Raw genomic sequence first — 12,457 nt, forward strand, 5'->3', positions numbered from 1 at the left:
TTTTTTTATCAACAACAGAACAAGTCGAAGAAACCACCCATGGTCTCCGATTTCATATAGGTTTTGGTTCAGAAAGTCAACATTTGGTCAACTATTATGCTGATTTAAACGAACCTATGGCTGTTATCAACTTAGCGACATGGACTCAAAAATGGTCTCAGATTTTGTAGATAACAAAATGATTTAAAAAAGATTAAATTTTAGTCAATACTTTCACGGGTTTCTACATTTAGAAATTCCAGGGTATCACCCCTTGGGGCTTGCCTAGCATTGTAGAAAATAATTGAATCCAGCGGGTCGCAAGTGTGGCCGTACTGAGCAGGCATGCCATTGTTGCATCAACTAGCATAAATTGCATCGGGAATATCTTTAAATGACAAGTGCTCGTCATTCCTATTTGGCGACATGGACTCAAACATGGTCTCAGATTTTGTAGATAACAAATGATTTAAAAAAGATTAAATTTTAGTCAATACTTTCGTGGGTTTCTACATTTAGAAATTCCGGGGTATCACCCCTTGGGGCTTGCCTAGCATTGTAGAAAATAATTGAATCCAGCGGGTCGCAAGTGTGGCCGTATTGAGCAGGCATGCCATTGTTGCATCAACTAGCATAAATTGCATCGGGAATATCTTTAAATGACAGGTGCTCGTCATTCCTATTTGGCGACATGGACTCAAACATGGTCTCAGATTTTGTAGATAACAAATGATTTAAAAAAGATTAAATTTTAGTCAATACTTTCATGGGTTTCTACATTTAGAAATTCCGGGGTATCACCCCTTGGGGCTTGCCTAGCATTGTAGAAAATAATTGAATCCAGCAGGTCGCAAGTGTGGCCGTACTGAGCAGGCATGCCATTGTTGCATCAACTAGCATAAATTGCATCGGGAATATCTTTAAATGACTGGTGCTCGTCATTCCTATTTGCTATATGATGAGTATAAAAATGAGAAATTAAAACTTAGGTCACAAATTATAGGTACAATTGGTAGTTAGAAACGAAACTCACTACAAATATACACTCAAATATAAGTCAGATCATCAACACGATTGGTCGCTCTACGCTCTAAGCAGAGCAAAAGTAAAATTACATAACCACACTGCTCCTAGAAGTACAAAATTGTATCGTGCCTTTGGCTATGACACAACTTTTTATTTTTATGTGATTTTAGATCGTGATACACACGTTTAGGTTTAAAACACGAGACGGTTGATCAATCATTAATTGTTTGCATCAAACTAATTGATTCTTAGGTATTATTAGTTGTACATCCATCCGTGAGATGATGGTCCACATACTGAATTGGTCAATTAGTTGTTTGCACTGATGGGTTGCGTGGTCAAGTTATATATATTAGTAGCTAGGTAGAATTTTCATGATGATAAATCATCACATGAAATTAAAAGTTTTATGGGATTATCTATCGATACTCGGATTAAAGTTTAGATAGCTTGCTTTAATTTGCCTGACTTACAAACCCTAGCTTCTCTCATATCATCGATTAGCTATCATTTGAAACAATATAGCAATACACATCAACGCAAGCCAAAGAAACACACCACGCATTCACGCTCAGTTCCTAATTATAATAAGTCCTAGGTTCATAAGTCAAATTTGTCAAACTCTGACCATGCAACTTTAGATTAAAATTTATCAACATTTACGACTCTAAATTAGGTTTGTTGAATCCATCCAGATGTATATTTCATAGTATAATTATTTGTCATTTTGGATGCTGATAAATTTTTTTCCATAATTTTGGTCCACATTTAGAATCGAAGGTAGCAACATATATTTATGTGAGAAAAAAAAATCAAAGATGGGTAAAAATGTTACCTGTGTAATTGCACGGTACACCGTGAATATAGTTTTCATTGCAGCAATCGTGTTTGCTTTGTTTCGTTGCTTCAAAATCACGAGGCTTTAGGCTCTCTCTGCCAGGAACCCTTGACAAGTTGGCAGGCACTCTAGGAAGAGTACGTACGGGAGCCGAGTCAAGATTAGGCGAAGCGCAATCAAAGATTAGGCCATGTGTCACGCCTGGAACGTATACGTAAGCCAAGTGAAATCGAACCACCGGAAACGGCAGCCAAGCCAAGCCAGCTGCAACAAAAGCACAATTTCTTTTGTCCACTAGTACAGACTAGGTACGTCCTATACGTACCACGAACACAACAACACGGCTGCGTATGATTTAAGCACAGCCAGCAGCACTCGGCGGCATCCAATAATTCCTCGACTGGCTGCTAGCTGCCCTGCTGCCTCTGAGCTGCAATGCACAATGCCAGGCAGGCAAGCTTTTGCCGTATTGCACTCGCAATGCGCGCAGGTCCAAACAACACAGCCATGAATACCAATCCGTATCGTCCTCCTTTCTTTTCCCTCTCTCTCAACAATGATATACCGTACTATTCCTACCCCCCAATCTCCCCCGGGCAGTACGTACGTACCTCGTCCTCACGCGTGCTCCCAGATGCTGGCAAGGACTGCCTGCATGCGGTCGATTGCGAGCTGCCAAAATGTCAGGAACGGCAGATCGATCCAAACACGTCGTAGTCCGGTGATTGTAGTATATATAACTGTTTTTTGAGCGCAGCCTCTTGAGGCTTCGCCTTCGATGGTTTCTTTGGGGGGGGGGGGGGGGGGGGGGGTGCGCGGGGAATTATTGGGAAATTAGAGATAAGATCGACCTTGTGTTTGATTATTACTGATCCAGGGAGGGAAGGGAAGCATCCCGGGGGCTCAATAATTCAGAGCCAGCACATCAAGCTATGGCGTGCTGCAAATGCTCTACTACTAGTTACTTGTGATGACTAATCATTGGCGGCCATTTGTGTATCTTAATCAGTCCGCTCCATTTTTCTAGATGGGAACGTACCGGCATGCAACGTATGAAGCCTCGATAAATAATCTAATTTATCGGCATCTTCAAGCGTGTCGGACTGTTGGGTCTTTCCATCACTCATCGAGTCTGGCTCCAGCACTGCTGTCCATTTTTTGTTGCTTGGAAGGAAGCAAGAAATTATGAGCCTTTTTTTTTTTGGTTCCGAAACGACTTGTTAATTTGAACGTTGGAATGGGCAAACTGGGCACTAAAACGGGCATTCATGTTGAGAATAATGACAGTTTTCAGGTTAAGTGGCTATACTTTTTTTTTCAAATTAAGTGACAATCTTTTAAAAATTTGAGTAAATCTAATAAAGCCATGAGAGATGCTAAAAAACTGATCGCCACTATATATACTCCCTCCGTCCACCATGAACCATATGTTTGTAGGGTTAGGACTTATTTCCGGACGGAGGGAACCTGAGACTTTGCAAGCTATACTAATTAAGCTACCATACTTCCATTATGGTTTTTAGTGCGCGTTGAGATATAATAAATCTCTTATATGGGCCAGCACCTGAATTCTAAGTGGCCAAGACCAAATCAAATGAGGAGTCAAATAAGTCAATATGTCAACAAGGCGATGGTAAAACCAATTAGTCTACGTGGCCTAAGACTAAGTCAAGAACGACAAAAATAGAGCAAAAAGACCCATCCGCAAGGACCAAGGACCAAGCCATGAAGAAAAATGACTTAGAAGAGATAAGAGATAAATGGGAAGGGTCTAGGAGTAAAAGGGTAAGGGGATAAGCCATGTAGTCCACCATGAACCATATGTTTCCTTTACTTTTCCACCAAAGGTAGCCTTAGCAAGACTCGAGAATACTCGAAGAGCCCAACGGTTGAGATCGGGAAGTTAACTATGCCCCATGATCAACGACAAAGTGTCGAGGAGTCTTGAGGTTTACTCGGGAAGTCGTGTATGGCCCGGGCAACTAGTTGAGGCACGAAGCTTGACGCTCTTCCTAACATAAGACTAGGTTGCGCTCCATGAGGTGACCGAATCTATGCGGAAAACATCAATGTATCTCTCTCGCAGATGTACGACAATCTCTCTCATAAGGGTGCGAGCCGGCTGGTCGATAATGTAATGGTTGCAGCAGACTGATTGATCATTTGTCGGTAACGTTAGCTCTGCATTTAGAATTAAAGTTCAAATCACATCCCAATCGTTGGTCTCTCTACCATGATGGCCGATCATACATGATATGTATCACATTTGTGCACAAAAAATAAAGTTCGCGTGTTGAATTAGTAGATTGTTTGTTTGGACTGGTAGATCTTGTGGACACCAACTTACATTAGCAAGCAACATTTCTATAATAATATACTCCGTATCATAATACGAGATCAAAATTTAAGATGATTGTTCTACCAATACTCAGTTTAAAGACTTTTTTGACCGCGAGCTAGTCGTTTGTCTGACTTTATAACGTATTTGACCGCAAGTGTTTGGTTCGTTATCCACTCAATCGGGCATAATGTTAATTTATTTAATTTTTTTGACCGGGTCTAATTCGTAGCAAATCACGCTACCTGTTTGCAGGGCAGGCAAGGTATCACCAATGACCGAAAGATGTTGAGTACATCAAAATTTGAAGAACAGACTAAAACTAATCAGTGGAACAAAATAGGCTTCAGATAATCAAAGAGAAAAATATATATGAAATGGACGGGAAAGAAAACCACGTGTGTGTAATGCGTTCCGCTTCAGTTCCTTGCCCATCCTTCATAGCTTTGCTGCCATTGAGCTCACATGGCTCAGGAATGACGCGTAAAGCGTTGCCTTTGCCAATTAGGCAACCAGTACTGCTACTGCTAACCACCACCTAGCAGAAAGGGTCCTGCTTCAAGTAGCAGTATGAAATGAACACGGAAGAAGTTTCTCGCAAAATCAGCCGCCATGTAAATGTAATAATACAATAAGTAACGGGCCACCGATCGAGTGTCAAACCAGAAATAGCGACCAATGTGAGACGAGTGGAAATATTAAAACGTTGATGCCCAGCAGTAACCCACGGCTGGGTTGGTGTCACGGTGTGTACATACGCTACTGCTAACAACGCTGCAATAATTTGACGATGACCTTGACCCTCTTGAAGGGCACCCAACGTTGCTAGCGAGGAGCAGACGTCTGTATAACGCTCTAGGTCTTGTTTATGCCAGTAATACTAATATCTGATGGCTCCATTTGTTTTCTTTATAAGGCGGTCAATTTTAAAGATTGGAAGACCCGCTTGGTCGTATTTGGGAATTTTGGGAGTGTTGAAATTGGAGTATATTATTTAGGGGCCCTGTGGAGTTTATTTATATGCACAAGCTACCTGTGGACCTATCGCGCCCTCACTTCCGGTTCACACCGCCACGGTTATTTTGTATTGCATCAATGCAACTTCGTAAACAAAGTGCCATTTGGGACAAATTAATGAACAGAGCCCCAGCAAGCAACTCACGAGATTTTTTCGTTTAGTGCCCCACTAGCCAATGTTCCCTTTTCTTCCATATATATGATTCGTAGTTCAGATTTCCGCATTTACCTTCTCCCCATCTGGGGCTCTGGCGAGGCGATCGATCCTCCAAATGCGTCCGGCCAGGCAGGTATCAGATATTTGTCTGTCATCTCTAAACCCCCAAAACAGCGGGTTTTAGTTTTTTTGTCACGGACTAATACTATAAACCATCTCACACCGTCGGAAACGACAATGGCTGCACTAGTCACGCGTCAGAGACACAGAGATTGTGCGTCGAAAGAACACTGGTTACTTTGCCAAATAAGTCAGCTCTGATGTTACATGCACGGCCGTAGCTGGCTCGCAGTGTCTGCACCAGAAGCCACCTGCACTGCACGCAGCGAACCTCGATCGGTTCCGGCCTGGGAAAAAATGCCCCCACGTGATGGCTCTGCTGGGCTGAAAGCTGCAGCAATTTGTAGCAGGAATTGCTCTGGTGAGCGATCACGATGGTGTGTGCGTGCAAGCTCGGTGCGTGTGCGTTTTGAGCGGCATTGAACGTTTCAGCAGCTACTGCCTGCTGGCATGCGAGACGGATGCAGTGTATATGATGTTGTACTCTAGCTAGGCAGAGGTAGTAGCGCCGTGCGAACATGGGTGTTTGGCTCTTGTCTGTGCCGTATGTTAAAGCCAGACTTTTCTTCCCCTAGTATTACCGTCGGGTCTGCCCTTGATATCTTCCCTTCCGCCGATTAAATTGGTGTGGTGTGGAGAAGTCTGTCATGCAGGACCAGAGGATTAGCAGCGCAGGCCAGACCCTCGACTTTGTCTGTCTTTCAAAGCTGAACTCATGAACATGCGAAATCACTGGAACTTTGCTCCGTTCTTCCGTGTTTCCTCCTTATCTTTTTGGTTCCCTTGGCGATGAACGGTCAGTGTAGTTCACATACTACACGTTTATTACTCTCCGCCTCCTGCATATTCAGTTCCGCTGTTGTTCTGTTCTGCACTGGTGAGTGAACGAGACCGTAGAGACCATCTCATATTCTCATTGGCGTGATCTGGTCTCGGCGGCTGCTTTCAACTTCCCAAAGCCAGGTGATAAGAGTTTCTTGTCAAATCCTGGAAATGCAAGGCAAAAGATCAGTGCAAGATCTGAAGATCTCCCAGACGTCAGTTAATGGCCAATGCTTTTAAGTCTTTAGACGCATGGCCACGCGGTATGCACATTACACGTGAAGTCTTCTTATTGGAAAACGGTGCTGGTCCCCCAGATCTTGGCAACGTGTGACACAGATTATTGATCTCGCCTGTCAGGCTGTCACGCGTTGCCTCGTGATGAATAGGATATACAGCTGAATGATAAATAGTTAACATCACTTGCAGTTATAAATGCTACTGTACTCTACGAACGCAAAAATAGCCGTGAAGGATCTTCTGTCAAGGCAATGCGGAGTATGAAGACGGCAAAACTGCTTGGAGCATGAGAATACCCGCAAGCGTTTAGCACTAATAATGAAGACTTTCCTGGAAGCCCATGAACTGATGATGGCGTACTGTATGCAGCTAGTTCAGTACCTACGAGCTGAAAGAAAACGTGGAATTTTGCTTTACGAGACATAAATTGTTGGTTAAAGCTTGCATAAGATTCTGTTGGCTTTACTATTTTTCTCTTGCACATCGGCTTTACATTTTTTTCTGCGAGGATCGGTTTTACATATTTAAAAGAGGGAACTAGCAAATGACCTTATATACTCAGACTCCTGAACGCTATTCTGGCAAGACATTGTCAGTTTTATATATTCAGACACCGGTCACCGGTCGAGAGCCAAAAATCTAAAAGTTGTTACCACCATCATTAAAAAAATGTAGTTGTATTTGTCAAAATCGTTTAGGTCATATCTCTCGTGATATCCACGCAAAACAGAATCTCTTCTGATAAGGCAGGGAAACAGATCATTACCCACAATACCTGTCAGGTCCGTTTGAAGGTATGGCGACTGATATATCAAAATTAAATACTATCATAATTGTTAATAGGGTCATCTCAGAATCATGAAATTTGGACATGGCTTCCAATCACGCTCCGTAACCACATACATGGATGATATTTTATATATATAGCGCTCTATTCCCTACCAAGCATCTCAATATCACAATGCAGGAAATGAGAAGACCTATCAATTAACCAGGGATCCACCATTACAAAGGATGGATCATGATAGGCGTGTGTGAAACAGTGTGACCCTGTGTCGTCTGTGAGTGGCGTGCCGCACGGGGATATCCTCTGTTAGAAGTTGGGGTTAATTTATTGTTAAGTGCGGCTCGTTCAGCAGGCAGTTGGGCATGGCGATGCTCACGCAGACCGCAGCACAGGTGCTTGATAAAATGATAATGATGGCTTGATGCTTTGTTTACGTTCCAAGGAGCGTTGGTTGGTGTGATGGACGGAGCCAGAAACTAGACATAGGGAGGGCGGGGGCGCCCCTAGGTCTAGAATCATCAAAAGTTCACCACAAATTTACTAGACGAAGCAAGGACTAACCGATCTGTGCGCAGTGTAGCACTTTCTCCGTTCCATATTAAGTTTCATATTAAGGAAATGTTATGGGACGAAGGAAGTAGTAGATCTTTTCTTACTCGTAGCTGGAGGGATTAGTGTCGCGCGGCGACCCAGCCGGCAGGCCTGGCGACTAGAGGAAGAAAGAAACAATAGACGATAGACGATGAGGCGGCGCCGCGGCGTGATTATGTTCTGGAGGCGAGCAGATGAGGCGATCTCCCGACTCTGGACTGCTGGACTGCTGATGTTGCTGCTGGGCCTATTCTATTGTTTTCGGCCTATTTGATTTTATTTGCACACTGTGGGCTACTTATGGGGCTTTGGGCTAGCGGGGGCGATTTTACTGGATTCTACCGATCTCTACGACGTTACCTTAGGGGATACAAGAGGAGGCCCAATAGGCCCAGAATGAAACCCTAACCTTCTGACAGCAGGGCTGCAGGGGCGGACGCAGCCAAACATGGACCGGCCGGGCCGTATCGGGCCCGTTTAGCCCGGTGGGTCCAAAAAAAGCCCGTGGCTGCCATCTCCTTCCTTCTGCTCCTGCGCGCCTACTTGGAGCGCCGGAGCTCCCTCTCCCTCCGCAGCTCTCCTCGCTGTCGACCTCCTCCCCGGTCTCCTCCGTCGAGCTTTACCTCGTCGTCGGCCTCCTCCTTCCAGCTCCGCCGACAGGGCGGCTTCCCTCGCTCCTGCTCCTCCACCGAGAGGAGCGGGATTGGCGTCCTCCCATCGCTGGCGGCGTAGGAGCCTCCGCCTCCTCGATCGATGGGCAATTGGGGATGGGGCCTCGGCCTCCTCGATGATTCCAGAGAGAGTTGATGGGCTGGGCCAGATCGGGAGGAGGGGAGGGGGCAGGAGGGGTTGGGCTGAAAATATTTTTCTTCAACAAAAGTTACAGAACGAGCCGTGCCATGTCGGCCCGCGGGCTCAAGGCTGAGGCCTAAAAACGGCCCATGGTTGGCCGCGGGCCGCCACGGCCGGGTACAGTGTGAGCTCGCAGTTTTTTTGAAAAACTTGGCCAGCTATGTCCCTACTAATAAAGTTTTCATCGTCAATTCACTACCCATGCATCTTCTCCTTGAGCACAACTGACAAATGAGGTTCGTCTGAATCAAGTGATCTCATGTTTTCTATCGCTGCAAACTCCAGTCTCTTTCGGTATTTTCTTCCTTCGGACATCCTCCCCCAATGAATCCGCAGGTGCCTCCTCCCTTCTCTAATCCCCAATTCCCCATTAACCGAACTTATTAAACAGACTAAATAGCAGGCACAAAAATTGAACAACATAGAGTTTTATGATTCTATCGCAGATGTTCCGTAGCAGCGCACGGTCACCTCAAAATCACTAGAAAGATGTAACTTTGCTGCACAAGTTTTCGCCTCCTGTCGCCACAAAGAGTTTCACAAGGACGACATAGTGCAGTCAAAATACCTTCATTTCACCTTTAAAAAGAAGGAATACGTTAATTCCACGAGTGTGGAAGCCGGTCTCCGGCGTGGCGCCACGAAGGAGATAAAGGCTGTTGCGTGAGCATGCTTCAACTTGTCCAGTAAACAAGTGCTGAACTCCGGATGTCCAAAGTAATCTCACGCTAACTTTACCTGAAACGTCATCACATCATTGTTTTTTTTAAAGTAAAGCCGAGCCGGTGAGGCCCTCTGTGTTTCTAGACATCCTCTTCTTCAGTTGCGCTCTCTTGCTGAAATGGGAGAAACAATGTCAAGAGCTTTCAGCGAGGCTGTCTTTCGCAAGCTGTCATGCATTTATTCATGTCCTGCTTGTCATGCTGTCGGAGCGGTAATCGATGGATGAATATAGAACCTTAATAAAATCCAAGAGCTTTAGCATCTGGTTGACTCTACTGCAGAACCGAGCTTTTGTTTTGTAATCCGATCCTAAATTCTTGTCTCAAGTTTGTCCAAATATGAATGTATCTGTTCTTGAAAAATGTCTAGATACATGTAATATTTCAACAACAATTTAAGATCGGAAGGAGTACGAGTATCTGACTATCTGTCATCATTCCATTTTTATGAAATCCAAGCTTGAGCTTACATAGAAAGCTGCTATCTACAGCAACAACCCAACTACTATTTAAGTTGGTTCCTGATGGTGACGATTAATTACAAGCCCATTAGTTATTATCAAAACAAATACTCCCTCTGTCCAACAAAATATGTCTAAAGTTTGTCAAAATTTGAATGTATTTAAACATAGATTCATTCAAATTTAGTTAAAGTTAAGATATTCTTTGTTGTACTGAGAGAGTAGATGTTGTTTGTTCAGCTGGACATGACTGGCACCACCTAGATCAAAGAGTAAAACCTGTGAACAGCAACAGGGACACATCATACATATTCTAGACTTTGTCGACGAGGAAGGAGGAGATCGCGGCCACGTCCCGCGGTCGAGAATCCGAGTAGGATGCCGCGTCATTGTCCCGGTGGAGCAACTGAAACCCCAATCAATCAAGATTAGATGCACGTCCCGTCGCTTATCGCCCACCAGAAACCATCCCCTCCTTTGGTGTGTGCGCGCTTCCGGTTGCACTGTGCGCTAGATCATTGTTCTACTCAAAGTGTTTCCCTTGATGTCCAAGAGACCCAGACAGAGAGTAAAGATGCCCCGGCCAGGTATGTTCAGACAGGAACAAGAGCTTACAAATTGGAAAGAAGAAAGAAAGAAAGAGGCATGCCTCTGTTTCAACCACGAATTAACACATGGTGCAATGGTGGAGTTATAGGGAGAATGGCATTGTCAGGAAGATCATGCTCGATTTTACACACGCGTGATGCGTGGAGGGTAAATGGACAGACTAACAAACGGTAGTTTTCGACAGTCAACTCGAGTAATTTACTTTGCACGTACGTATGTGTTCGAAGTTGTAGTTCGATTGCGTCAAAACCAAATTTTCTCTACATTGTTTTCTTCTTCTGAAGGGTAGTGAAATTCGTTCTGACAGAAAACATTATGGCGGGCTTTAAGTGAAGGGAATAGCTATATTTTTAGTTCCTCAATTGCCGTGAAGGTGAGTTAGTCCTACAGCTCTAAATTCAAGAAAATTAAACCAAACAAGTTTAGTCTCCGCCATCCCAATTTAAATTTGTGGCGGCTGGCAGGTTTATAATTCTAGAAATTAAGCTAATATCACCTAAAGGCTGTGTGCTATGATTGATGCATAGACAGGGGGAACTTCCTCTTTTTCAAAAAAAAAAATCACCTACTGTTCCTCCGTCCAATAAAAAATGTTTCAACTTTGACCAAATTTGAATGCATCTATACACTAAGTCATGTCTAGATACATCTAAATTTTGACAAGCTTGAGACATGTTTTGTTGGACAGAGGGAGTAAAACAATTAGCCAGTCCGATGCAAATGTTTGATCGACCAGCCAACTTGTGATCAAAATTTTGTTTCTTGATCAAATTCTTACAATCTAAAACCGTGCATAAATAGAAGTTTATTTCATGTCCATTCTTCTTTTTTTCGAAAAGAAGGTTGAACCTCCGGTCTCTATATCAAAATGATGCACACAACCATTTTGATTATATTATTCAACAACCAGACAAAGCAAATACATCAATCAACCCAAAGCGATTTTTCTCGCGATAACAGTCGTCGCAACACCTACAAACTTGATGAAGAGGGTGACCATGATTAGGCCGTCTGCCTTGACCACACACCAACGCACATCGTTTAAAACTGAAGGGGGTGACCATGATCAAGGCCATCTGCCCTAACCACACACCAACACACATCATTTGAAAGCGGAGGCCGCACGAGGGCACAACCAGTCCAGCAAAATGCGCACCGATGCGCATGTCAGAAGTTGCCGCCTCCGTCTTTCACTAACCAATCTTCATGTCCATTCTTCTATGCGACTAGGAGTGGTTAATTGTATTTTTCTAGGTATACTGATTTTGATTAATCATTTTTTTAACGACTAACTGTGCTCATAATTTGAACTTTACTTGAGTGTATTGCTCTCATGCCATTGCCATGTACCAATACAACATGCCAGCTGTCCCTTACGAAACGGCCAAGCGGCAGCCTAGCATGATCCAAGTTTTCATACTCCCTCCGTCCAACAAAAGATGTCTCAAGTTTGTCAAAATTTGAATGTATCTAGTTATGACTTAGTGTATAGATGCATTCAAATTTAATCAAAATTGAGACATCCTTTGTTGAACGGAAAATGTATTTTATATTGGTCTGATATCACACATCATTTATATACTCTCTCTGACCGATATTACTTGTTTGATTTAATACAACTTTATACTAAATCTGTGACAAAAAAAATTAAATGAAAAATCTACAACAACTAATATAGGTCGGAAAAAGTAGTACTTTTTTTTTCAAATAGTGTAACAATCCTTTCGAAAGAATAGTGTATCAATACATAGCTACGTGAGGCAAAAGAGAATCCCACGTAACTGTATGGACACCATGCTCGTTTTTTTCTTTTCTAAAGGCAAAATCTTTTTTTTTAGAAATAAAGGCAAAATGTTTGACTGCCTTCTGCATCGTTTTTCTAGGGGAACCTACTGCAT

This window comes from Brachypodium distachyon, chromosome 1 (genome assembly GCF_000005505.3).
Source record: "Brachypodium distachyon strain Bd21 chromosome 1, Brachypodium_distachyon_v3.0, whole genome shotgun sequence".
NCBI classification, from domain to species: Eukaryota; Viridiplantae; Streptophyta; class Magnoliopsida; order Poales; family Poaceae; genus Brachypodium; species Brachypodium distachyon.